Source organism: Equus quagga, chromosome 8 (assembly GCF_021613505.1).
Source record: "Equus quagga isolate Etosha38 chromosome 8, UCLA_HA_Equagga_1.0, whole genome shotgun sequence".
NCBI lineage: Eukaryota > Metazoa > Chordata > Mammalia > Perissodactyla > Equidae > Equus > Equus quagga.
The window spans coordinates 62,081,488-62,106,264 of NC_060274.1; the positions used below are offsets into that span (position 1 = coordinate 62,081,488).

General features: G+C 39.2%; 1 protein-coding gene across 2 annotated transcripts in view; it reads right to left on the bottom strand.

Annotated features, from left to right (window-relative positions):
* CALCR (calcitonin receptor) overlaps positions 1-23,716 on the bottom strand; it is a 144,523-nt gene extending 120,807 nt beyond the window's left edge. For both annotated transcript variants that reach the window (XM_046668892.1, XM_046668893.1), the window contains exons 1-2: positions 23,623-23,716; positions 23,214-23,432 (exon numbers count right to left, since the gene is read on the bottom strand). The gene's annotated coding sequence lies outside the window, so the exon portion shown is untranslated. The remainder of the gene's footprint in view (positions 1-23,213; positions 23,433-23,622) is intronic.
* Between the last annotated feature and the right edge of the window lie 1,061 nt (positions 23,717-24,777).

Consider the following 24,777-nt stretch of genomic DNA (forward strand, 5'->3'; position numbering starts at 1 on the left):
GGATCAAAAGATAAACCTCAGACTGATAAATCCACTCTACTTTGTGCTTTGGTGTGATATTTTCATGGTGGCTTTGGTAAATCGCCACAAGACTTTGGTTTGATCTGTTTATTTTTTTCGTATGAGAAGATGTGTATTTTTAATAACCCATCATGAACATTCGTGTATAAAGAGGTGCTTTGGAGCTTTGTGAGAGGGGCCGCTTCTATTAGAAGTCATCTGTTTGACAGTATATTTATTTCTCTTGATATTCTGTTCTTTAGAGATTGGCAAGAAAGATTTTCAACACTTCCTAGAAGAGATCTGTTCCTATTCCTTATAGATTAAGAACTATTTATTATCCTCAAAGAAAGGAAATCTACATGCAAAGAGATCAAAGGAGATAGAAGTTAGCACAAGTGACCTAAAGTATTAAAGATGACGCTGTTATAATTTGTTTGCAGAAAGGAATTGATATTCATCATCAGCCTTTTCTAAGAAGAAGATAGCTAAATCTCAAGGAATGAGGGACATAAGAGGACCATAAGGATAAGAGTCCAGCAATTGTCCATCGGAAGAACAGAAAGTTCAAGACCAAGAAGCAGCAGCTATCTCTAGTCTAAGCTAAGTGCTGCAGTCCAAAGAGAGGGCTCAGCTGCAGGGACAGGACGAATGCAGAATTCTGAAGGCAGAGATGGCGAACAGTCCGATTGCCAGGCCACATACTATAAGTACATGCCATTTTATAAAGTACATATTGTCGTTAATATTTGAGCACTAATTCTGTACTAGACACTCTGCTAACAGCCTTACTTATTCAAATCTCTATTGACACCATAACTCTGAGAGGTTGGAACTAATACCTCTACTGAATGGATGAGGAAACTGAGGCATGGCAGGTTAAACTGTTTGCCCCAGGCCATGTTGCCAGTAACCGGCAGGGCCAGGACTTGATCTTACAAACTCTGACTCCAGAGTCTCTGCACGTCACTGATACACTGAGGGTCACTGTGGTTTTGGGATAACTGTTGGGCCAGCCTCCCTTGGACTCAAGAGCTGGTGGGAACTTCCATGCAGGTAGGTCCCAGCCAGAGACCTATCAGAGAATGTCAAACAGAACTACTACTCAGGTGTCAATACTTTGCACGCCGCTGGAGAAACTTCCGGATGAATAGAAGGTCAGGAGCTTGATAGAGGGGATTTTGATCTGATCAGGATCCAGCAATGCCCCATCCCCTCTGTGCTCCAAAGCAGTGTGGGCATAGTTAACTTGGGGCCCTTAGGGACTGTGGGTGGGCTAGAGAAAGACTGACATTATCCCCAAACTGGCTGTGAAGAAGAAATGGCAGGCCTGCATACTCCTAAGCTCCTTGGAATAGCTGGGGTGGGCCTAGGGCTGATAGGCCCAAGTAAATTTGATAGTGGTTTAAACAGCAAAAAGTTACTTGTGGAGCAGATTAAATGTAAGCTTTTAGAATGATGTCTCCCTTCAAGTTGTTTTGAAGGGATAGGCATTTATCAAAGGGGAGACATTGAATTCCAAACTTGTTAGATAGTTTATTGATGCAGATCAATGACCACATCAAAGCGTTACAGATCAAGCACAGTGCTGAGTTCATGACTGGTATGGTAAAACAGGTATAAACATCAAGGTAACATCTAATCTGAAATCATATCTTTAAAAATAGGGCTTGATAAACAAGAACTTGACAGCAAGAAGACAAGACTAGAGGTTGACTGGTGAACAGAGGAAGTTTATCACATTTATGAATGAACAGGTATTTCTGCTCAATTTTTAATCAAATCAAAACATTCCATATCCACTGAGATCCTTTTCACCAATTGTGAAAAGAATAAAATTAATCTGTAATATAGAGGTGAGTAACTCAGATGGCCAAATGCTTGGAGCAGATGTTTGACACTGCATGGCTTACTTTAACCAAATACTACATCCTGCAAATAGCTCAACAATGAATATGGGCATGCAATCCTTTCTGAATTCATCATGTTATCCTTCAGTCACCAAGATTCATGGGGATACGTGAATTTGTTTTTCTAGGGCAAGATTTTGCTTTAAAACAGCAGACTGGGGATGGAAGACGAAACGGAAATGGAATTTGGGTGGCTTTTGTCATCAGTGGCCTGGAAAAGAATGAAAGCGAAGCTTGACACTCAAGAGCACTGATATTCTTAGTCAGATATAAATGGGAAGTGTTTTCCTTGCATTCAGAGATCGTGTTCAAGAAGAAATGGGCTATGCTGTTTTACTTGGAATGTCTTTGATATGTTCTTTACTGTTTAATTAAAATTTGTTTAAAAAATATTTTCCATTGCATTTTTCTTATTTCTTTTAAAAAATACATATTCTTAATTATGAAATCTAAATTGGAGAGAATCTTTATCTTATTTTATACTTCATTTTATGTTATATAAGTTAAAGTTCTCTCTCATACCCATCCCACTTCCCCAGTATAACTGCTCAAAAGTAGAAACCATTAATGATTTGAGGATTACCATTCTAGATATTTTTTTGCGTGTGCACATAGATGTGTGTAGAATGTGCAATTTTACAAAACAGGATGTATTGATCTATGTAGATATATTCTCCTGAAATGTTCTTCCATGTAAGTACATATAGATCAACTTTCATGCTTCTTTAATAGCTGTATAGCATTGCACGATACAGGTGTGCCATGATACATTTAACTGTTCCCCAGTGATTGGTGTGTAGGGAGTATTCATCTTTGAAGTATTACAAATAATATTGCAAGGCACATTACAGAGCTACTGAAGGGTATGTACACAAAGACCCTCATTTCTCTGGGGTAGATAATAAATAGAAGTGCTGGGCCAGCCAAAGCATTTCAGCATTCCTAATTTTGACATGTAATACCAAATCACCTGCTTTTCCTTGATAGGAGTGAGCCTGCATGCCTTATTGTAATGACCTTGGCCACTTGGTTCATCTTCCATGGATTCATAAACTCTAATTTTTTAAAAACTGGGTTACTGTTCCTTTTTCTTGCAGATTTATAGGAGCTCTTTGTGTCTCAGTGTTTGGTGACTTCAACTCTGGAGCCAGGGAGCCCTGAGTTAAAGCTCAGTGTTGCCTCTTTCTTACTAGACAACTTCAGCACCTCGTCTGAAGTCTCCAATTCTCAGGCTGTTCACATATAAGATGAGGATAATAAGACTACATACCGGATAGATTTTTCTTGAGTCTTAAGAATGATACAATATTTGTTAATTTTTAGGATGGTGTTTAGTATGGAGTATGTGTTCAATAAATATTATTTGTTCTACATGTTGCAAATACTTTTTCCATGTGGTTAGGTGACATAATTTTACATTTGAAAATTATCAGTTTATAGAAATTCTACATTTAGATATAGTCAAATCTTTCATTTGCCCCCATTTTAGGGGCTTTTGGGGTTTGCATTAAGCTTAGAACGATAACACCTAGATATAACAAATATATTCTCTTATATATTCATCCTAGTACACTTACAGTTTTTTTCATTATTTTTTATTTTTAAATTTCTTTTGAGGAAGATTAGCCCTGAGCTAACATCTACTGCCAATCTTCCTCCTTTTGCTGAGGAAGACTGGCCCTGAGCTAACATCCGTGCCCATCTTCCTCTACTTTATATGTGGGACTCCTGCCACAGCATGGTGTCCCAAGTGGTGCCATGTCTGCACCCCGGATCCAAACCGGCAAATCCCAAGCTGCCAAAGAGGAATGTGGGCACTTAACCGCTGCGCCACCGGGCCGGCCCATACATTTACAGTTTTAATATTTATACTTAGACTTGAAATACATTAGACCTTAGACCTGAAATACATCAGTATTTGTTTATGAGTGACACAAGGTAGATAGGTATTTTGAATTTCCCATCATTTCACCACTGACTTGAAATGCTGATGTTATCATACACTAAATTCCAAGGTGTTTCTGGAGTCTTTAGTCTGTTTCATTCATTCATTTATCCTTTTCTGTGTCAATATCATAGTATTTTAGTCATTTCAGTTTCATGGTGTGTTTTGACCTTTGATAAGGCAAGACTCTAACTCCTTTTAATCTTTTGGTTATATTTATTTGTTTTTCACCTGTCTTCTGCATTAGAATGCATCCAGAGAAGCACGGCCTTGTCTGTCTTTTATTGCTGTATGTTAATTGCCTAAAACTACCTGGCCCAGAATAGGTACTCAACATATGCAATGTGAATAAACAAATTTAATTCTAGTAGTCTTTTTTACACTCATTTTTTTTTGCTTTTCCTTGAGACTTTTTTATTGTTAAACAAATACAGAAAACAACACAAAACAAAGATAAAAACACCCTTGTAACTATTGCACTATATCTAATTTTTAGAAAGAAACAAAGCAATTCTTGCCTTCCATATAATTATTATGCCAGCAGTAGTAGCTTTAAAAGCAGTCATATTGGTAGGATCTTTATTTCTTTGTATACCAAGGTTTGGCAATTGTTAATTTATGTGTACTATTTAAAAGGACATTATTTACCCTGGTAAATAATTTACCCTGGTAATTTATTACCATTATTTTTTAGGAAGGAAAAATAGCTACTTGCTGGAACTTTCACCTTTAGTGAGCTAAAGAACGCCATTTGCAATAAATAGGGCTTCATGGTTTTTTGTCTCTCTCAAAGCCTCAGTGGAGATATTGAGAACGGAGGGCAGATTTCAGATGTCTTGCTGTTCTCGACAGTCTTTGAAACAAAGATGATTCCTTTTATTATATTAATCAACATTTAACTGGAATGAAGAAAACAAGGGAGAAAAACAATCTGTTCTTCCTATTCACCCAGGTATTTTTGATATGAATTGGAAATATTGGAAAGAAAATACTGGAAGTATCGGAAGGAAAGGAAATATTAGCAACATGGGCAGTGAAGAAGGAAAGCATCTGGAATGCTTCGCTCACATACAATCGCATTACTATTGGTGCTTTGCTGACACTGGCCGGGGAAACCAGGGCTGACAAAGCGAGACAGTCATGGGCATGGAGAAGTCAAGTTGAAAACCCTTGAACTATGAAGGGATAAGGAAGAGAGTGGTTGAAAGGGATACCTGGGAGGTATTTGTGAGCTTGACAGCTTGACCAATAGCATCAGCATCACCTGGGAACTTAATAGAAATGCCAATTTTGGGGCTCCAGCCTAGAGTGAAACAGAAACTCTGGGGTGGAGCCAGCAATCTGCATTTTAACAAGCTCTGAGTGCTTCTGTTGCTGGCCAAAATTCAACAACTCCTGCTTCAGTGCAGTAAGGAGAGGAGATGGGAGGTTAAAAAAAATCTGACAACTAATAAAATCCCTGTCCCTATCATCAATTTCCATGTCATGAGGATAAAAGAGAAGTTGAGAAAATTATTTGAAAAAATAGGGTAAAACTGGCAGCAAATTGTAACTTTAAAATTTGGCAGGCAAGTTCTTGAGGTACCTCTTTCTTAGCAAGATTCGCACAGTGCACAGGGCAGAACTGCTTGATTGGATACCAGTAAGCCAAAACTTTTCTGCTCCCTACCCCCAGCCTCTAAAACAAATCAGTTCCCATGATTGCTTTCTAGGAAAATGGGCTGATCTGGTTTCCTACATCTTGCCTATTAAGAAGGGACTTCCAGCATACAGCAAGGTGACGATAGTTAATAATACTGTACGATATACTTGAAATTTACTAAGAAAGTGGATCTTCAGCATTCTCACTACAAAAAAAAAAAAAAAAGGTCAAAAAATAAAGTGATGAGAACAGAAATAAACAGACAAAGAAGTGCCTTCCACACTCTCATGGGTTGTGTACCAAGGCCCTTGCCTTTTTGTGACTTAGCAAAATGATTCATTGGTATTATAAGTCAAATCAATTATTTCACCTAAAATATTTCCCTTACCTGAAATAAACCTGCAGAGCCCAAAGCTAAATGCTGGGATTCTCTCCCCTTCTCACTTTTAGGAGTCGTGGTGAGTTGCTGGCAAGATACTCAGGTACTCGAAAAAAACATTTTGGATGTTTTACGCATTACTACTAATGGGGCAAAGTTAGTTGAAAAAATATGCTGGCCTTTGAATGTAAAAATTTTAAAAAATCGGTACAGCAAGTGAGATTCTCAAACATTATCTCCCACTCTTTCATACTCTCTCTGGAGTCCTTGTCTCTTGTATTACTCTTAACTTCCCTTTGGAAATCCAGCCTTCTTATCTTCCCTGTCTGGTGGCTGCCACACCATGTGACAAGCTCTCTGCTGCAAATTTGCACCCTAAATCACAGGAAGATATGCAACCTAGTTAATACCTGTTAAATTCAAGGTACCCATTCTCACAACATAGTGTATATTCAGTATACATTTGTTTCTGAGCATATTAGAAGCAGCTATTTAAGATCCAGATCTCTGATGAACTCAAAACAAGAGATGGAACTCTAAATTAGAGCATGCTATATTAAGAGAAAACCCCTCCGAAAGAAAAGAAAAGGAATTGGCTTTCCTTCCTCATTTGCTTGCTCTGAGGACTGAGATATGTCATACTTCTCCTTTCTCTTTAAAAAGACAGAAACTTCTTATTCTTTAGGATTATGATGAAAACAAAGCGCCTGAGTACGGAATCAGTGAGATGCCCACTTTTTCTAATCTTCCATCGACAACTAAAGCCACACTCTATCCTAGGGAAATGAAGTCACTCTTCAGGTAATTTAAATAACAAACACCACACTGACAATCAGTGTCTGTAATTTAGGAAAGCACACCTGCTGACATGCACTAGTCACACAACGAAGCCTCTTTTATAGATATCAAAATTATAGGTTCACTTTCAAATTTTATCTTCTCATTAAACTGATGACCTTCAGCTACTGCCTCCTTTATGCACTGCAGGATCTTATGTTTCATATCATCTCGTAATGTTTACAATTTCCATTCCTACTCGTATTTGTTTTAATGTTACTTTATTGGATTGACATACACAATAAATCATTTTAAACTTCATCTGATTTTCTTACTGAGAAGTTTATGTGCTGTGCCCATATGGACAGCATCATCTGATACGTATCTACAGAATGATGGAGGCCATTTAAATCAATGGGATGTCCCGGATTTTTAACATCACTGGAACAGAGATGTGGCATAGCAAAGAGAGGTTTGGGATTCACATAGAATTGTAGGTGAGGGGTAACCAAAAGAAGCTTTGGGATGTGGATAGAATTGGATTCGAGCCCCAATTCCATCACTTAACTAGATGAGTTACTTTAGTTTGTGTTTTAATCTGTTATAGTTTTCTCCTTGGTAAAATGAGTATCATAATAATTATAATAGATAGCAGTTACTGACTGCCGTGTGCCTTGTGCTATGTTCGGCACTTTTTCTACTTTATTTAAAATCTGTGAAACAATCCTGTAAGATAGAAATCATTCCTTCCTTAAAGAAAACTGAGGCTAAGAGAGGCCAAACAGTACTAAGTAGTATATCTTACTGTATATTCTGAACACAGAACCCTTCTTGTTACAGGAGCACTGTGTCAGGGAGTGCTGTGCACAGATCAAATGAGATACGGAATGTGAACACGCTTCCTAGACCGTGTGCACATTACTCAACCAAAGCTTAGGCGTTTTGTAGATGGAGAGTGTTATTCTATAAAAATATATTTATACACTGATATCATTTTCTTTCAAGTGTAACCTGCTTCCTTGGAAATTCTATAAAAACTATAAAGTGGTACTCACTAGAGAAGGGTTAACCTTGGGCAAAGTTGGAGTTTGCTTTGTGTGCCACCCCTAGTTCCCAAACATCATTATTTTCCTTTTTCAGAGGAGCCCAGATTTTTAAATTTTATGAATAAATACATGTCCTTTCCCATTGTCCCTGATGTGAAGTAGGGGGCATAGGGTTGACAAATTGATAATTTTTAAATAAAGAATATTTTTTAAAACTATCATAAATTATCATCATATTAGATTAAAAAGAAGCGAAATTTTTGCTCTGCAACAGGAAGAATATAGTCTCAGAACAAAGTGCAATCCTTTAAATTGAACACACTTAGTGGTAAGAGAAACTTCTGACATTGTCTTTGATGTTTTTATTTTGCTGCCAGACAGTGAAACTCCATCGTGGACCAGCGTGGGTCATCAGACCAAATTTGAGAACTACTATTTTAAATGCCATGTGAGAGCCTGAAAAATCATGAACTGAGCAGCACACAGACCTGGGTGAGAATGCATGCACAGGACAGCAATTCAAGCCACAGTCTCTTTAGTTAGGCACTTTACATTTAAATCCTGCCTCTGCTTCTAGTTAGATCATCTTTCTTCAAGTCTCTAGGCCTCACTATTCCCTGGAGGTAAAATAGGTATAACAATGCCTGTGATTATAAGGAGAATTAAATGGGATAATTTATCCAAGAACTAACATAATAAGCCCTCAAAAATGTTCGTTTTTAACTTAGTATTAATTATAATCATTTTTATTCTGATTTCTTCTTCTTTTATTATTAATTTATTCAGCTTCTTTGATTTTCAGTTTTCCCATCTGTAAAGTGGAAATAAAAGTACCTAATTTGCAGGGTTGTTGTGCAGCCTAAATTAGATAATGCATGTTTGTACATAGATTGACATTTATCAGAAGCCTGATAAATGGTAGTCATTATTATTTTTGTGACCTCTCCACTCCCTACTCCCCTATTTCATTCGCTATTGTCAGACTGCTCTTGGCTCCCTCAAACCCCTCTTTGGTGCCCTACTTGGAATTCTGTCCCAGGTTCCAGCCAATCCCTCTACCATGTGTCTAAAGACTTACCTGTCCCAATTATTTGTCCTTTAAGGTTCCGAATGCATCTGAAAGCAATTCCATCAACAAATTGCCTTGGAAAAGTTTTGAATGTTATTTAAACAAGCACACTGAAAAATCCTAAAAGCAAAATACATGCAAAATTATCTCTTAAAAATTCAGCATTATCTATGTTTGAGCTCTGCTTAAAAGTATTGTGAAGAAGAAAGTAAAAAAGAAGAAGACTTTACAACATAAAACCCTCCAGCTTGGATACAATGAGTAATGGTAAGACCAGAGAAGCTAGCTTTCTCTCCTGTCTATGTCTATATTTTCAAGTGTCCATCATCCTGGACAATTCAGGGAGTCACCCAAGAGGCATTTATCTCTCACACCTACTGCCCCCTGGTCACCATGATGCTTATGTCTGGATCCCGGCCCTTTCTTTTATTTAATGTGGGGTGGAATCTGGCCAACTGGGAGAATCTGGACAGTAATGCAGTCAAAAGGAGGGATAAACTCAGCCTACATTGCTATAATCTTGGCTCCTTGATGAAGAATGTCCTATTTTCTTTCTAATATACACTTCTCTATCCAAATCTAAAATTGTCTGGCGCACCACTGGATGGAATTGGAATAGCTATTCCCACCTATACCCCTCAAAACATCTGATAGAGAGAAAAAGAGAAAATATCTATGTGATACTGGAGAAGGCATATCTCTTTTATTTCTTCATTTATATGATGAAGGAGTTGGATTAGGATGTCTAAGATCTGCTATAATCATCTATCAGCACCTGTATACTAAGGAGTGGGAAAAGGGAAAAGGTTGCTTTGGAAGACTTACACGTGAGTGACTGAGAAGAAGAGGGAACATGAGAGGGAGGCATTATGTTCTTTTGAAGATTCCTCAAATATACAAGTAGATTACGGATGAGCATAATCTAACATAATGAACACTTAAGAATGTGAACGAAGGCTGGGGACAGGTGTGCATAGGTAAAAATCGATGGTGAGAGAGAACTTTTATTGACAATACCTGCGGTATTAAACTAGGGCTTTTATCCTGAATCATTTTGGTGGGAATTTATAGTAAATATGAGGAGGAGCTCAAACGTATTGTTCTTGTTTTGCTAAGAAGTGGTACAGATTGGAAATATCAAACAACAAAAGGGAGCTTAGAAAAATCCATGACTGTGAAATCAATAAAGAAGTCAGAGAAAGCAGGCTCTATCTTGTCTTTTGAGGTTCAACGTGCTATTGCCAGAGTCGGTCTGCTCTGAATTAGAACCTTCCTAAGTTTGTAGACTGGATTGCTGTTTGGCTTTCTGGCAGGGAAACATTCGGGCAGGGTCTAAATGAATTCTGTATTGCAATGTTTATGAAACTCTGTGCTGCTGGTAAATTGATTGACTAACTTAGCTATTTGAAGATTCCCTAAACTGAATAGAATGATGACTGCTTCTCTTCTATTAGAGACGCTGATCAATCTGCAAAAGCATTCACTACACATTTCCGTGTTAAAGATCAGGTGCTTTTTTTCCCCCCTGTCCTCAGAGCATATTTTGCATTACTGAATATAAATATTATTCTGTAATATTTTGAGATTGATAAAGGGCAAAGAAGATCTCGAACTATTTTTTTCTTGAATACTTAGAATATAGCATCATATCAAATTGATAGAAGAAATATTAAGAGAAGAAATGTTAAGATTTTCTTTTCCAACTAGACTGAAATAAAACAGTTTTTCCTTGTGCTGTATACATGTCTTTTTCTCCATTCTTTTTCTCCATGAATTTGATTACACTTTTATATAACTCTGAAAGATAAAAATCTTCTCATTTTCTAGTGCATTCATTTCCTCGCCTCTAAAATGATAACCTACTGCTGGAAAAATGACCTGATGCCCAGGGAAAGTGGATAATCTAATGCAAAGCAGTTAGATTCTAGATCAATATTCTGAGAAATCTCCCTGAAACACACGTTTTCCATTCTTCCTTTCATTAGTCTTAAGATGAGCTGTTAACAGTGCAGAAGGGGAAAAAAGCTTTAGACTAAAACGTATTGCAGAATAAAATGCATGAAAAATTTTAAAACAGTAAATATAAGAGCTAAAATTAATACTAGAAAAGAAAATAATTGCAGATTTGGTAAATAAATTAAAAACATATCATGGATGGTAAATAAAAATCATGTGCAAAAGGCTGAGTAATTGAACATGGAAGTACACATAGATTTTCCTTTGGGCATCTGAACAGATCCCTCCCGTCGCACAAGTACAGAGAGTGCCAACGGAGTCATCGCAGAGGGAAATGAGACCCTGCAGAACACACGGAAAAGAGTTGCCACACTCCAAAATAGATATTGGAAAGTTTATCATCGCTAAGTGAGTGAGTAGGAAACTTGACCATTTTTAGACTAATTAAAATTCAACTGGCCATTTTTAGACCACTTTTTTTCCTTCACCCATTACAACCATAAAGATCATGGATTTCTGACTAATTTTTCTGTAAATAATCAAAATGTAGTTTTGAAATGCCCTTTACAATCGTGTTTTGTCAAGAGTTGTGTTTTGTATTTTTTTAGTAGAAATTGCACCTTTAAAACAACAACAAAAAATTAAGTTCTTGCATTTGACTCTGCTTATTATGAATGAGGTGTCAACTTGGCAAAGTACAATTTCTCCTTCTTGTAAACCACAGGGCAGAGTGGAATACTATTAGCATGGGTACATCCCGTGACAGCTGGAGAGATTAATATTTAGAACAAATAAGGAAAGCCACTACTTGATTCCTTTAATTTTCTAAGAAAAAGAGAGAAACCCATGGATCCACTGTTGAAAGACACTCAAAAATGCAAAACTGCAAGCCACTTTACATCATAATGACAAAACTTAGGTTGTTAAGCTTTTAACATAAATTTATAATCAGCACATTTCCCTTTTCAGATTTACTTACTCTCTGGAGCCAGATCTCCTTAGTTTTATTTCCAAATCTGTCATGGATTAGCTGTGTGTTCTTCCGTAGGTTGCTTACCTCTCTGTGCTTCAGTTTCCTCATTGTGTAAAGGGGATAATAGCACCTACCTGAGAGGGTTGCTGTGAAGATTAAGTATATTAATATCTACAAAATGTTCAGAATTTTACCAGCTCATAGTAGGTGCTATGTAAGCATTAGCTACTATTGTCATTATTATCATTTTTGAAATTTTCAATAAATTTATTAATTTATTTTACGTCTAATTTTCCTTGAAAATTTTAAAACATGCTTTTCTTAAAAACTGGAAATTACACTTTCCTGGGAATTGGATATTGATCCAAGTTTCACATTTGGCTCTGTTTCGATTATGATCTGGTCAGTTCCAACATCATCACTTAATTTCTACGACTCTACCATGTACAAGTTAGTTATAATGATTGATGGAGTGCCCTTCTGACTTCAGCTGGTTTTGCATGTTGCAACTTGCGATACTTATAAAAAATCCCATTTGAACCTAATAATTTGTGCAAAGTTTTTTAGCATTTTACTTAGAAATTCCTACCTTTATGTATAGGCAATAAGGCAGCTACGTGACAACTGTGGTTGGTAAAAACTGCAGATTCAACAGAGGCCATGCACAGTAGATGTCGTTATGATAACTTATAAAAGACATTAGATTTAAAAAACCTCCATAACCTCCAAGAGTGATATAGATTAAAATTTGCCCTTAAAGACTTGGGTACCGTTTTACCTCAGCAGGTACTGGGCCCATTCAGACTCATAAACACGAAACCAGACGGTCAATCCCACTGTGAGTCACCACATCTACGGGGAGATTTGCAAATTACCAAAAAGGCCCGCCTGCCCTAAGCCACACTTGTTTCAGCACTTAAAACCCCCATTATTATCTTAACTTTCTTTCAGAAAAGGCAGATTTCCCAAAGATTTTCAGCAGGATATTAAGAGTTGGTGCCCCACAAAAGGGTCTTATGGTCACAGAAATTGAGAAACGCTGTGATAGGACAAGATTAGATGGATATCTTCCTTCATTCATTAAACAGGTATTTACTGAGTGCTGGAAATTTAAAGAGTCCACAAAACGGACCTCATAGAATTTGTATTCTAATGCAAGTGATAGAACATAAAAGAAACGGACTCAAAAAGGTAAGATGACTACATTGTATTAAGTATTATGAAGGAAATAAACAAGGAGCTGAGATAGAGATTGACAGGACAACACATTAGAGGTAGCGACATTTAAGCTAAAGCCTGAAGTAAGAGAAAAAGCTAGACATGTGAAAGTGAGTTAAAGAGCATCCCAGACAGAGAGACGAGCAAAGAATGTGGTGTGTTCTGGTGAATGGATCAAGATCAGTGTGGTGGAGTGAGTAGTCTGGGGAGATGAGGTTGGAGCCCCAGGCTGCGACAGCCAGATCACAGAGGAGCTTGAGGCCATGGTGAGGAGGGTGTGAGCATGGGTTCAGGTGTGGTTGGAGGCCATTAAACGGTTGTAAACAGAGAGGAAACCTGATCTGATTTACACTTTAGGAATTCACTTGGGTGCTGAGCAGAGAACCAGCAGGGGATGGGTGCAAGGGCTGGTGAGCAGGCCAGCAGGAGGCCGTTGGAGTGGTCCGCGGAGACGTGGCAGCGGGTGGGCTGCAGTACAAGTGGTGGACATGCACTGAAGTGGACTTCTCATAACTTTTAATACGCTTATGTGTAGTAGAAAGCTTCAAGTTTGAGAATAAAGATCCAAACTCATTTGATCAAATAACACATCAGGAAATGTCAGGCTCAAGGATCATCTCCTGATCACTGTTAATGCAAATATTTTTTTCCTGAAGGAAATAAAGGTTTATTCCATTACTACATTGTCTGCAGACAGCATGGTTTATAGGAATAGGGTAAAAGAAAAGCAATTAATTTGGGCAGGCAAAAGGGAGTTGAGGGGGAGATTGTGGAAAGACTCAAGCAACGGGGCTTTTCCCTAAGAAAGCAGGCTTCTGGAATAAATGGGAACACTGCAAGCAGTAGATGTTGAGAAACAAAGAGAAGAGAGGGGACACCAGAGTCAGGCTCCACCTCTTATGCAATGTAGTCTAGGGTCAGCCTTATTTATGTGTTTACTCTCCTTGTGGTCATCTATAAGTACAGTCATGCAAATATTTTTCTGCAAATGCTCATGACTCCCTGAAACTTTGTAGACTCTTCAGGGACAGCATTGGACTAGGAGTCAGAAGGCTGGAGTGCTCATGGCAGCACTGTCACCTACTGATGGGGAAATATGCCATCTCTGACTCAGTCTCCTCTTTAATGAAAACATTACACTCCTGGTCAATAATAAGGGTAAAATATTAGTTTCCAAGAAAATGTATGGCATCACCTCGAATACTAGGAATCCTCTTCAACAAATTAAAATGCAGCTCAACAAGATTACAACTCCCAGTTTTGGTATTTTCTGACTCCAAGTTGCTACTCCCTAAATTTGCCCAAATTATTAATATTTTAGTAGCTAAGAAGAAATGCCATGTTTCGCATTGACCTTCTATTCACTAAAAAATATCTAATTTGCAAGAATATACATTTTTCTCATTGGATGCAGTGAAATTATTTTCATTGTGAATAGGAAAAAAAAACCAACCCAGTAAATTCTTGCTTTTCCTGAATTGGCCCTCAGGCAACAATGATTGTTCACCACTTTACTGGGCTTCTGCCTTAATGCCATCTTTGCAGTCTATATGATGCTGGGAATGAAAAAGTGTTCTAATATCGTCCTGACCTTTTAGCCCTGTTGTAGGCCAGGGATGGAGGTGCTGAAGCAATTTGCATTATGTGTTCTCTGTGCCACGAACTTCTTTGAATCTTGGGCTAAAGAGAGCCCATCTCAATGTTGGTAAACACCAACATTTTCTACAACACACCCTAATGCTTGCAAGAATTCTGTGCCAGACTTAAGGTCAGCAACAAATAATTATGCCAAAGTTTGGGTTAATTAATGGGTGAGTCAAGTCAATTTGAAATTTAAATTTGGCAGCAGTGCAATTTGCCTTTCCTTTTCCCCTGTTGTCCGGGTTGACTTTATGAACAGCCCGCCAGAGAGGAAATTTCCTCAAATGGCAAAACTTTCCTTTAAAAATTGTTATTATCAAGGAGATATTTTTTTCCTAGTATAGTCCTGGGACAAGTGATGCTACTTTTGGGCTCCAGGAAAGGATAAATATAGCTTTCATATTTGGCTGACACCAAATTCATATTTATTTACAATAAATTCATTTAGTGTCTACTTAATGGAAATAGATTTGGGTCAGACATGAAAGTCTAAATTCCCAGAAGAACTATTTCACATTTCACATTTTCACTGCTGTGCAGAAAGCTCCTGCTTAAATACGTGGTGACCTAAAATGTCCACTGGCCACATGTCATGAGCCTGGACCATTTTGGGTTGTTCCAAAAGACTGGGCTCTGTCCATCAGGATAGTCATGGCTCCTGTAGCCCCACTGGGTTGGAAAGCTGAGCTTAAAGCCTCCAGAGAGATTGACTTAAAAGTCCACGGAGAGGGGTTCCTAATTCCATCTGTTATTAAAGGCTCTGATCATTCAAGATGGTTAATAAATATCAATTACAACAAAAAGATCTTTAAGTCACCATCAAAGTGTCACTTGACTGCAGTAGTGGAATGAGCATAGTCTTTTGGCATCAGGCAAACTTAGGTTTGAGTTCTAGCTCTGCAGCTTCTGAGATATGTGAACCTTGGCATGTCATGTAAGCCTTCTGTGTCTCTGTTTCTTCACCTACAGAATGGGCCTGATAATATCTCACAGGACTGTCATGATAAGTGACTGAGCATCACTGTATCCAGCAGACAATAGGGGTTCAATGAATTGTAGCTGTTTTTGTTATTATTTTAGTTATATTCCTAAAGTCTAGGAGATATTAACTTACTGATGATCAGTTATTCAAATAATTTAGGATTAATTGCTTCCAGGGCTCCAGTTCATATTGGGAATATGAAAAGGAAAGTCCCATTTTTTTTTTTCTTTTTTTTGTCTACAGAGGTATAAATACCACCTATGTAGTTCCAACTTAGTGCAAGAGGCAGGGGTAGGAATAGGTATATACTTTATGATTAAGAAAAGGTAAAGAGGCTGATGGAAACCAGTTCTGTTCAAACTGAATGCTGTGTTCTGAGTATGTAAGTTATGCTTCAAATGCTCGATGAAGAAAACAGAGGTGGCTTCTCAAGTCAACAGTGACTTAAGCCGGAAATAAGAGTGCCAAGGTAAGAAATGTGAATGGATTATTGATTTGGAGGAAGTACCAGAGAGAAGAGGCTGAAATCTCTGGGGCAATAGCTAGTTGATACTTAAAAGAAGAAAATTTTAAGCCTCAATATGAGAAAAATAATTTTAGGAAAAAAAAGCACCATATTTATGGCCACATTTAGGTAAGTTTAACTCATTTCACTAAGAGAAGAGAATGTCTCCTGTGTGTGCTGGATACAAGATAAAAGGGTGACTCCGTCTTTTTTAATCTAGTAGGGAAATAAAAAAAAATTAACAGAAAAGGGAGAATAAACAGCCATAACACAAGCATAAAATGGTATAATTTGTGATCCCACATTGGTATATTTCCCTGAAAAAGTCATCTGTGGAATTTTTGAGTGCACAAACATTCTGAGAAATATTTGTATGCTGAAATGCTGGGATTTCTAGATTGTAATCCTTGAGGGTAGGGGTTTATAAAACCGATAGTTTTTTTCCCCAATACACTATTATAATAAAGAGATCAAGAGAGTTTATGTCAATGAATGAATGACACAGTGGAGGAATATACACACACGTATGCACACATGGTACCTCGGGAAACTCTAAGGAAAGAGATATCAGGATGTGATATTACATCTTGCTTACCGGGCAGGTGTCATTGACCATCCACGTAAGGCTAAAAAAAGGAAGCAGCATTTAAGTTAAACTTTAGGGGACAGTAAGATTTCAAAAGCCAGCCTTGGTAGTCTAGTAGTTAAGATTTGGAGCTCTCACTGCCGCTGCCCGGGTTCGTTTCCTGGTCAGGGAACCATACCACCTGTTTCTCAGTTGTCCTACTTCAGCGGCTGCAGTGGTGATGCGATGCTGAAAGCCATGCCACTGGTATTTCAAATACCAGCAGGGTTTCCCATGATGGACAGTGTTCAACAGAGCTTCCAGACTAAAACAGACTAGGAAGAAAGACCTGGCCACCAACTTCTGAGGATGCCGCAAAAATACCAGCCGGGTTCTACTTTGCTGTAGCTAGGAATTGGAATTGACTTGACGGAATTTACAACAAAGATTTCAAAAAGGGGACATAAAGTAAGCAGTGCATGGCCAAACTGATTGAAGTTGTTATGTATACTCAGTGTCTCCCTTTCCTCATTTCCTATCTTCTCTTTTTTTATTTTGAGGAAGATTAGCCCTGGGCTAACATTTGCTGCCAATCCTCCTCTTTTTTGCTGAGGAAGACTAGCCCTGAGTTAACATCTGTGCCCATCTTCCTCTACTCTATATGACTTGACAAGCGGTGAGCAGATCCGCACCTGGGATCCGAACCTGCAAACCCTGGGGCCGCCAAAGCGGAATGTGTAAACTTAACCAATGTGCCACTGGGCTGGCCCCCTCCTTACTTCCTATTTATTTGTCAACCCACACCCAACCCACTATGGAAATTGTGCTTAGTTAAATCCACCTGCAATCTCTCAGTCCTTATCCTACTTGATTTACTTGCAATATCCTGCTTAGGTGCCCACTTTCTTCTCCCTGGTTTCCATAAAATCCCTTCTTCTTGTGCTTTTTCCTTTCATCTCTGTCTTTTTCGTAGGCTTGTTTTCCATTTGTCTCTTTAAAAAAAATTGGTGATCCCCAAGGTTCAAAGGTCTATCTTAGATGTTTTTCTTTCTTTCTTTCTTTCTTTTTTAAATTTTCTGCCTTTATTTTCTTCTTTCCTTCTTTTACTTCTCTGTAGGTGATATCCTCCATTCCTACATCATCAGCTGAAATAGATACCCTTCTGTCTCCCAAATCTATATCTCTAGTACAGAATTCTCTCTTAAGACACAAATTTCTGTGTCTACTTCTACTGGACCTCGCCATATGCATCATGTTCCAAATAAAATTCATCTTCCTTCCCCAAAATATTACTTGTTCTGACTGTGTGAATGACATCCTTCTCTGCTATTATCTGTGAAAGAACTTAGACTTCATCACACAATCGGCCATTTCCCTCATTCATCCCACCTCAAGTTTCTATCATTCACCAGCTACTCCTACAAAACTCTCCTGTTTTTCTTCCTAATTGTTTCTCCCCTCTGTTACTGCAATAAGGCTCCGGGCTTCCTGTTAATTTGTATCCATTCCCTTTTCAATGTAATATTCCTCCTATCTTTCCACCAGAATGATCTACCAGAATGGCAGATCTGATTATTTCAGTCCCTTACCTTAACTCCTTCCAGGACCCATTGTCTTCATGACAAAATGCAAACCCTTTAGTGTGTCAGGCACGTAAGCCTCTTTGTGATTAGTGCCCAGAACACGTCACCAGGACCAACCCAAACACCTTCCCTAAATCACCATGTTGTTTCAAGCCTCCAGGGCTTTTTACAGTCTGGTGTCCTACCTGTAACATGCTTCAACTCTTCCCCTCCTTATCTGCTTCTTTCTGTCTTGTCATTTCAATGCTGAGTCATATCCCCTTTAGGGTCACCTCCTCAGACTGCTTCCCTATGCCCAGCTCAGTGCTGTCCCTCCCTGCTTCCAGAATGTTCATGGCATTTCTCTATTGGAGTACTTACCATACCACACACGTGTGTAATTATCTGTCGGTTAGTCTGTCTACTACAGTCCTCATGAAGCCAGGAACTGTAATAGGAATTTAGTAAATATTTATTGTTTTAAAATATGAGCAAAGCTACAAGGATGGAAATTTGTTGGATGTCTTATGGAGGAATAATTAATATATTCTGAAGGACGGAGGAACGTAAGACTTGAAATGCCAAAATTCTGAACTACCAGACAGATAAAAGGCGGGGATAGGGACTATGGCTTCGGAAAGAAACCAAAATCAAAGCAAAATAGCTCTGCAGCTGAACCATTGATGTATAGGGCTCCCCCCACCACACACCCCAATTCTGAAGCAATAGAATACAAACTGAGGTTGACAGGCAAGGGCATAGGGCTGAAAGAGTAAGATGGACTCTGGAGTCAATTTTTGTGGCGTCACTATGGCTTCAGCACTGGAATTAGGCATCTGTTGTGGTTTTCTACCTGACTTGGGTAGGAAAGATAAAATGGGATTAGGTCATGAAACATCTTAAATGCCAGGCTGAAGAGTGGTTCTACGTCTGCTAGTTCCTGCGCAATCACGGAATATTATGAATAGAGGGTGACGACATGGGAGCTTGGAAAACAAATCTGACCGTGTTGTATAACACTGAATGCAGCACAGAGAGACTGAATGTGACAGACTATTAGGAGCATATATAACTATTTTGTTAAAGGTAATAAAAGCTTAAACTAGAGAGGTAGCAGTGAAACTACAAGGAAGAAAAATGCAGCATCCATGGGAAATATTGGGAGTAGCCTTGAGATTTCAAAAGAGAGAAGAAAGACACACATTTGCAAACAGAAATTTTAATGAAATAGAATGGTTAAATATTGATTACAAAATCAGAAAAAATATTTCAAAGAGCCAGGTACTTTATTTCTTTGAGAAATTGCTCCTTAGGCTTAGAGTGTCTATGTTATTCTTTTACAAAGAATACCAATTCATATGCCATTTTTAATAAAGAGAGGCTTTCCATTTGAACAAAGACAGAATCTTAGACCTCAGGTATCCACGGGTACCCTGGAGGTATCATGCGACACTGGACAGTGGCATGGAGCCAGAGCATCGCCGGCTCCGATGATGTATATTCTGGCCAAGCCAGCTCCATATCAGAGACCTTTAACTGTACTCCTTGATCCACTCTTCCTACTGTAAAATTATTTTTCTTAAAAAACCCCACTACAGTCCAATCAGACAATGCTCTTTTCGGAAAACCAATTCAAGAAAATTGCACTTAGAAGAACTGAGGAATTGAGTCTGATGACATTTTCTACCAATGCTTCCCCTCTAAAATAAAATTTTAAAGTCTCGAAACCTTTCCATATTACCAGTTTTCTGAACTTATAAATTGAAGCCAGAAACATATGTTAATATTATTTTCTGTGTTTTGATAGTAGAATTGAAAACAAGTTAATACCATTGTGATAACATAAAATATTACCACTTGGTTTCATAATACTCATTACATGGGCCTCTGGAAGATCATATTAACATTGAAAAGCACACAGTTGTCACACAAAATAATGATTTTAATTATAATTAAAGTGGAAGAAAATCTCATACCTAGGTGGAATATTATTTATGTATTGGTTATTTTCAAGTAGACACAGAATCCTGGAGGCTAGGGGCATGCCGTGTCTATACATCTTCAGTTTTAATGCAATGCTTGGCATACAATAAACAATCAAGAATATTTTTTAAATAAATGACATTTAAGAAAAAATCTTACATAGAACCTACTATGCACCAGGTACCTACCCAAAATAATTTACAAATATTAACTCATTTAATTCTCATTAGAAAAACCTCATTTTACAAAGGAAATTAAAGCATGGAGAAGTTAGATTACTTGCTCAAAAGAACACAGCTTCTTAGAAGGTGATGGAGCCGGGAATGAAACCCAAGCAGAGCCATGCCAGAATCTATGTTCCTAGCCAATATTGCTTTTAAAAAAATGCTGTCCTTAAATTAAAAAAATATATAGAACTATGTATATAAATATATATATTTTATTATAATATTGAACCTAGAATAAAAAAACCTGGGTTCAAATACATATTAAATTTACTTGGTTTGTGGCTTTGAGCAAGTTCATTAACCTAATGGGTCCTTAATTTCCTCATATGTAAAATCAGAATAATTGCTGGTACCTCACAAGGCTATGTGAGCTTTAAAGAAAATAATTTATGTGAAAATACTAGAACATAATCAGCACCTGGGATATGTTAGTTGGTTTGCCAAGGAGAATGGTACAATTTTCCTCCTTCTCCCCTTTCCAAAGGGTACATACTTGCACATTACACATCATGCAGGTCTTAACAAAATGAGATGAAATTCTGTGTTTCATAAAGCATTATTTCTAACATCTCTTAAAACCAGAGTTAATTTACTAAAGCATTTTCTGAATGGTCAGATACGCTTCAAACTCAATAGCTGTTCTTCTGGGAAAAAATGTTTTTTGCCTGAAGCTGTTACGATTTAAACATCTACCATCAAAGAAAAAAAATCTCTTTCTTCTAATTGGGAAATCAAGTTGTATTTTTTTTTTAAAGAAGAAAAGATTAGACCAAGAATAGAACATATGGTATTTATTTTCACCAAGACTCTCCGATATTAAGGGGCTCCACCAAATCCGACAGGAACCATCTTGGTCAGTAGTTCCCAATCATGGCTGCACATTACAATGACGTAAAAGAAAAAATTAAAATGTAGACCTCTTCCTCAGATATTCTGATTTAATTGGTTTGGGATAGGGTCTGGGCATCCATATTTTTTGAAAGCTCTCCCGTTGATTCTAATTTGGAGTCTGAGTAAGAACACTTGGTTGGGTTATCATTGAAAATATCACGTCTCCTATTTCCATTTTATTCTTACTGCAGTAAAAACCAACAGTAGATAATATCTTTATTCATGTCAACTTTGAAGAGTCTGAGAAGTTTACCAAGAACAGAGCAGCCACAGCACTGCTATTCCAAGATTTAGCTTCATTTCTTTAACTGATTGAAACAAATGCTATCTTTATCCATTCATCATCATTCATTATCCGGAGTTCCAAAGACACAAGAAAATGGGAAGCAGAAGCCATATTAAGCTAATCTTCTTCAACTCCAAGCATCATGAAACAATGCAACTCTAAGATTATTTATGTGTTCTTGTGAACAAGTTTATAATAAGGATTTCATGTTTACTATACTCATTGTGTTGGTGTGGTCAGTAAACAATCTTGGAGCATTTTACAATATGACTGAATATTATTCTTGTGGCTATAGTTCCTAAAATTAACTGTAGATTAGAGGCATTGAACCAAAACAAATCCCGACTGACGGATGTTTGGAGCTAAGTTAAAATATTGAGTAGAAATCAGTGCCCACTGGGAATACTGACTTCAACTGCAAAGACCTTTTGCAAATCTAATCACCTATGAGTTCTTCTCACAACGCTAGTGTAGAAAACGAGCAATTTTGACTTTTCAAAGCTGAGTTGTTTACCAGAACACATAGTAGGCTAGCAGTATGCTACTACAGATGATACTTTATAAATCCCACAACACCAAAAGCATTGCTACCTTGTCTTTAACGGTAAGCCAAAGTGGCCCTAACGTATATAACATTTGATTTCTATTATCATTTAAGACACACAAACTTGGACACTCTGCTGTTTAAAGATTAGTTTCAGGAACTATGTCGTCACATTTTGGTTTATTTTGAACATTTCACTCTCAATCACCCAACAATTTCAATAAATAGTCTTGAACAGATGACTTGGTTCAGGTTAACCACAGCCAGGAAATCGTCAGGGTCTCCAGAAGATCAGTAGCTAGAACCCTGCCTTCTAGACTTGCAGTTACTATATATTAACAGGTTCAAGCTTTCAGATAGAACTTGTCTTAGGTAATTTGCAAAATGAAGTCTGAATAAAGAGAAACATCGAATTTGGATTGTTGAATTTTGAATTTGATTGGATTTCCTTGGACCTCAAGGAAAATGAATGTTTTGGGAAGAAGAACTAATTTGCTAGAGCTTTTCTTGATGTCTTTCACCCAGGCTTGGAAAGAGCATCATAAAAAAAAGAGTCCCTTTTGGAAACTACGCACACAACATATTTTTCCTAATAGGTGTGAAGAATGGCTGCTATGCATAAATGATTGTTGGAAAATAATTCTCTGTAAAACATGACTTAACAAGCAACTCCATTCACCACTGTACTCATTCCCAATATCCAGAACAACCATGACACATCACATAGATGAGATTATGTTTGTTAGTTAGTAAACATCTTCTGGAAAAAATCCACAACTTTCAGCCCCGTAATTTTCATATCCAGTAAGTTGGAGAATAAAACTTTTGAAGGAAAATTGATATTAACACCCTAGTAAAAGTCTCAAAAATTTAGAAGACTTCAATATGAACCCGTAAGTTGTAGCACCTTCTTCGGACAACTATCTTTTCCTTAATCAAGGGTAAAGTGAAGCGACTGAGACTAAGCTGACCCTACATCAGACTCTACAAACACCACAGCCAAACTGCAGTTTTGCAATCAAACAACAAAGTACGTAGCACACCTGAACTGTTAACCGTCCCCGGGAACATCCCAAAGCTTTAAGTCCCGCTGGTTCCCAGACCTTCCTTACCTGGAATACTCTCACTTAGCGGCTGGGCACAGCTCAGTAGAAGCGAAGGACATTCGCAAGTGGTGGCTCCAGAGACTCAGGAACTCAAGCTACAGCGCTCATCTCCTGAGCAGGAGCTGTCAGCCGCGGGGTGAGGTGCAGACGGTGTGCACCTCTCCAACCCGGGAAGGTCCGCCAGCCGCGCGGCACAGCCCACCCAGCGTCTGGGGGCTGGCCGTCCTAATTTGACATGAGAACAAACTGCGTTAGTCCTGAGCCCTCTGTCTCCTGCCCCTCTCCCGATTTCCTGACACTTTAATTCTGCCTTAAGTGATGGTTTAAACCCAGCCCCAGCTTGTATTGTAGGCTAACAGGCAACTGTTCTTTCCCCATGCTTTATTTCCACCTCCCCAAAGTCCAGGAGGCTCACCTTGCCGGCGCCTTCCTTCCCTCGCCCAGCTGTGAGCTGTGCGCAAACTTCTCCCGACTTAAGAGTCTTAATATTCACCCGCGCTCCCGCCCCACCCCTGCCCGCCTCCCCGTGGGCAGCAGAGGAGGTGGCTGCGGAATTGATGAGCGCCTGCCCTCCCGCCCCCGTCAGCCGGCTCCTGTCTCTGGAGAGGGAGGGGCGAGCAGGAGAGCTCCGAGCGCCTCCGCTCCAGCCCCTCTAGCCCCGGCCCGCTAATGGGGCTGCGCCCGCAGGGGCTGCCTTCCTCCGGTCCCGGCCGGGGCTCACCCCACGGGTCCCGGAGACTAAAACGCCGCGTAAACACGGGAAGCAAGAGAGGGACTCGAGTTAGACGTTGAGTAGGGAGGGATGGGTAGGGGGCGACAGTCTGGGTTGCGAGATTCGTAGCCCGTCCCTAGAGACTGCTTTCTGGGAGCCCTGTCCTCTCCCCGGAGGATGCAAATTCCGGAGGGAGGTGAGTTTCCAAAAGAACCCACACCCAGAGATCGTGCCACCCTGGCTCCTTCAGCCACTAGTCGGGGGACAGCACCACCTGGGAGCCTCTGGAGACAGTCGGTAGTGGGCGAGGTAGTGAAAGTATATGGGGATGGGTGGGAAAACGGTTGGCTAGGAGCTGGGGTGCTGGGAAGAGGCAAGAAAAGGAGCTAGGAGGCAGAGGGGCTACAGGGGTCCGGCAAGCCCTGGGAAAGCATCCGGAGTTGGGCAGCTGTCCGGAGCAGGGGGCGGAGGCTGGATTTTGGGGAACAGCGCCCTCCACGTAGGGGGCTGCTGATGGGCATAGTAGCCCAGGGTGAATGAGCGCAGTGAGGACGGCGTGAGAAGACCAAGGTCTCGAGTACTAGACTTGGTGTCGGAGACTGCAACTCCTCCTTCTTCCTCCTAAAGCCCTTGATGCCAGGAGGAGCCTGGGACTGTCCGATTCCAAGCAGGACGCAACCCGGGCTGGCGGGAGCGCCCTGGGAAGCGGGCAAGTTGGCTTCAAAGACGCACAGCCCTTAACATCTTTTAGCCCACCGCTGGGTAGAGCAAGGCAGCAGCGGACACTTTTTTCCTAACTCTTTTCAAGGGGCGTTGGGCTAAGAAAGCAGTATCCCGCGCATCCCAGGACTGCAAAGT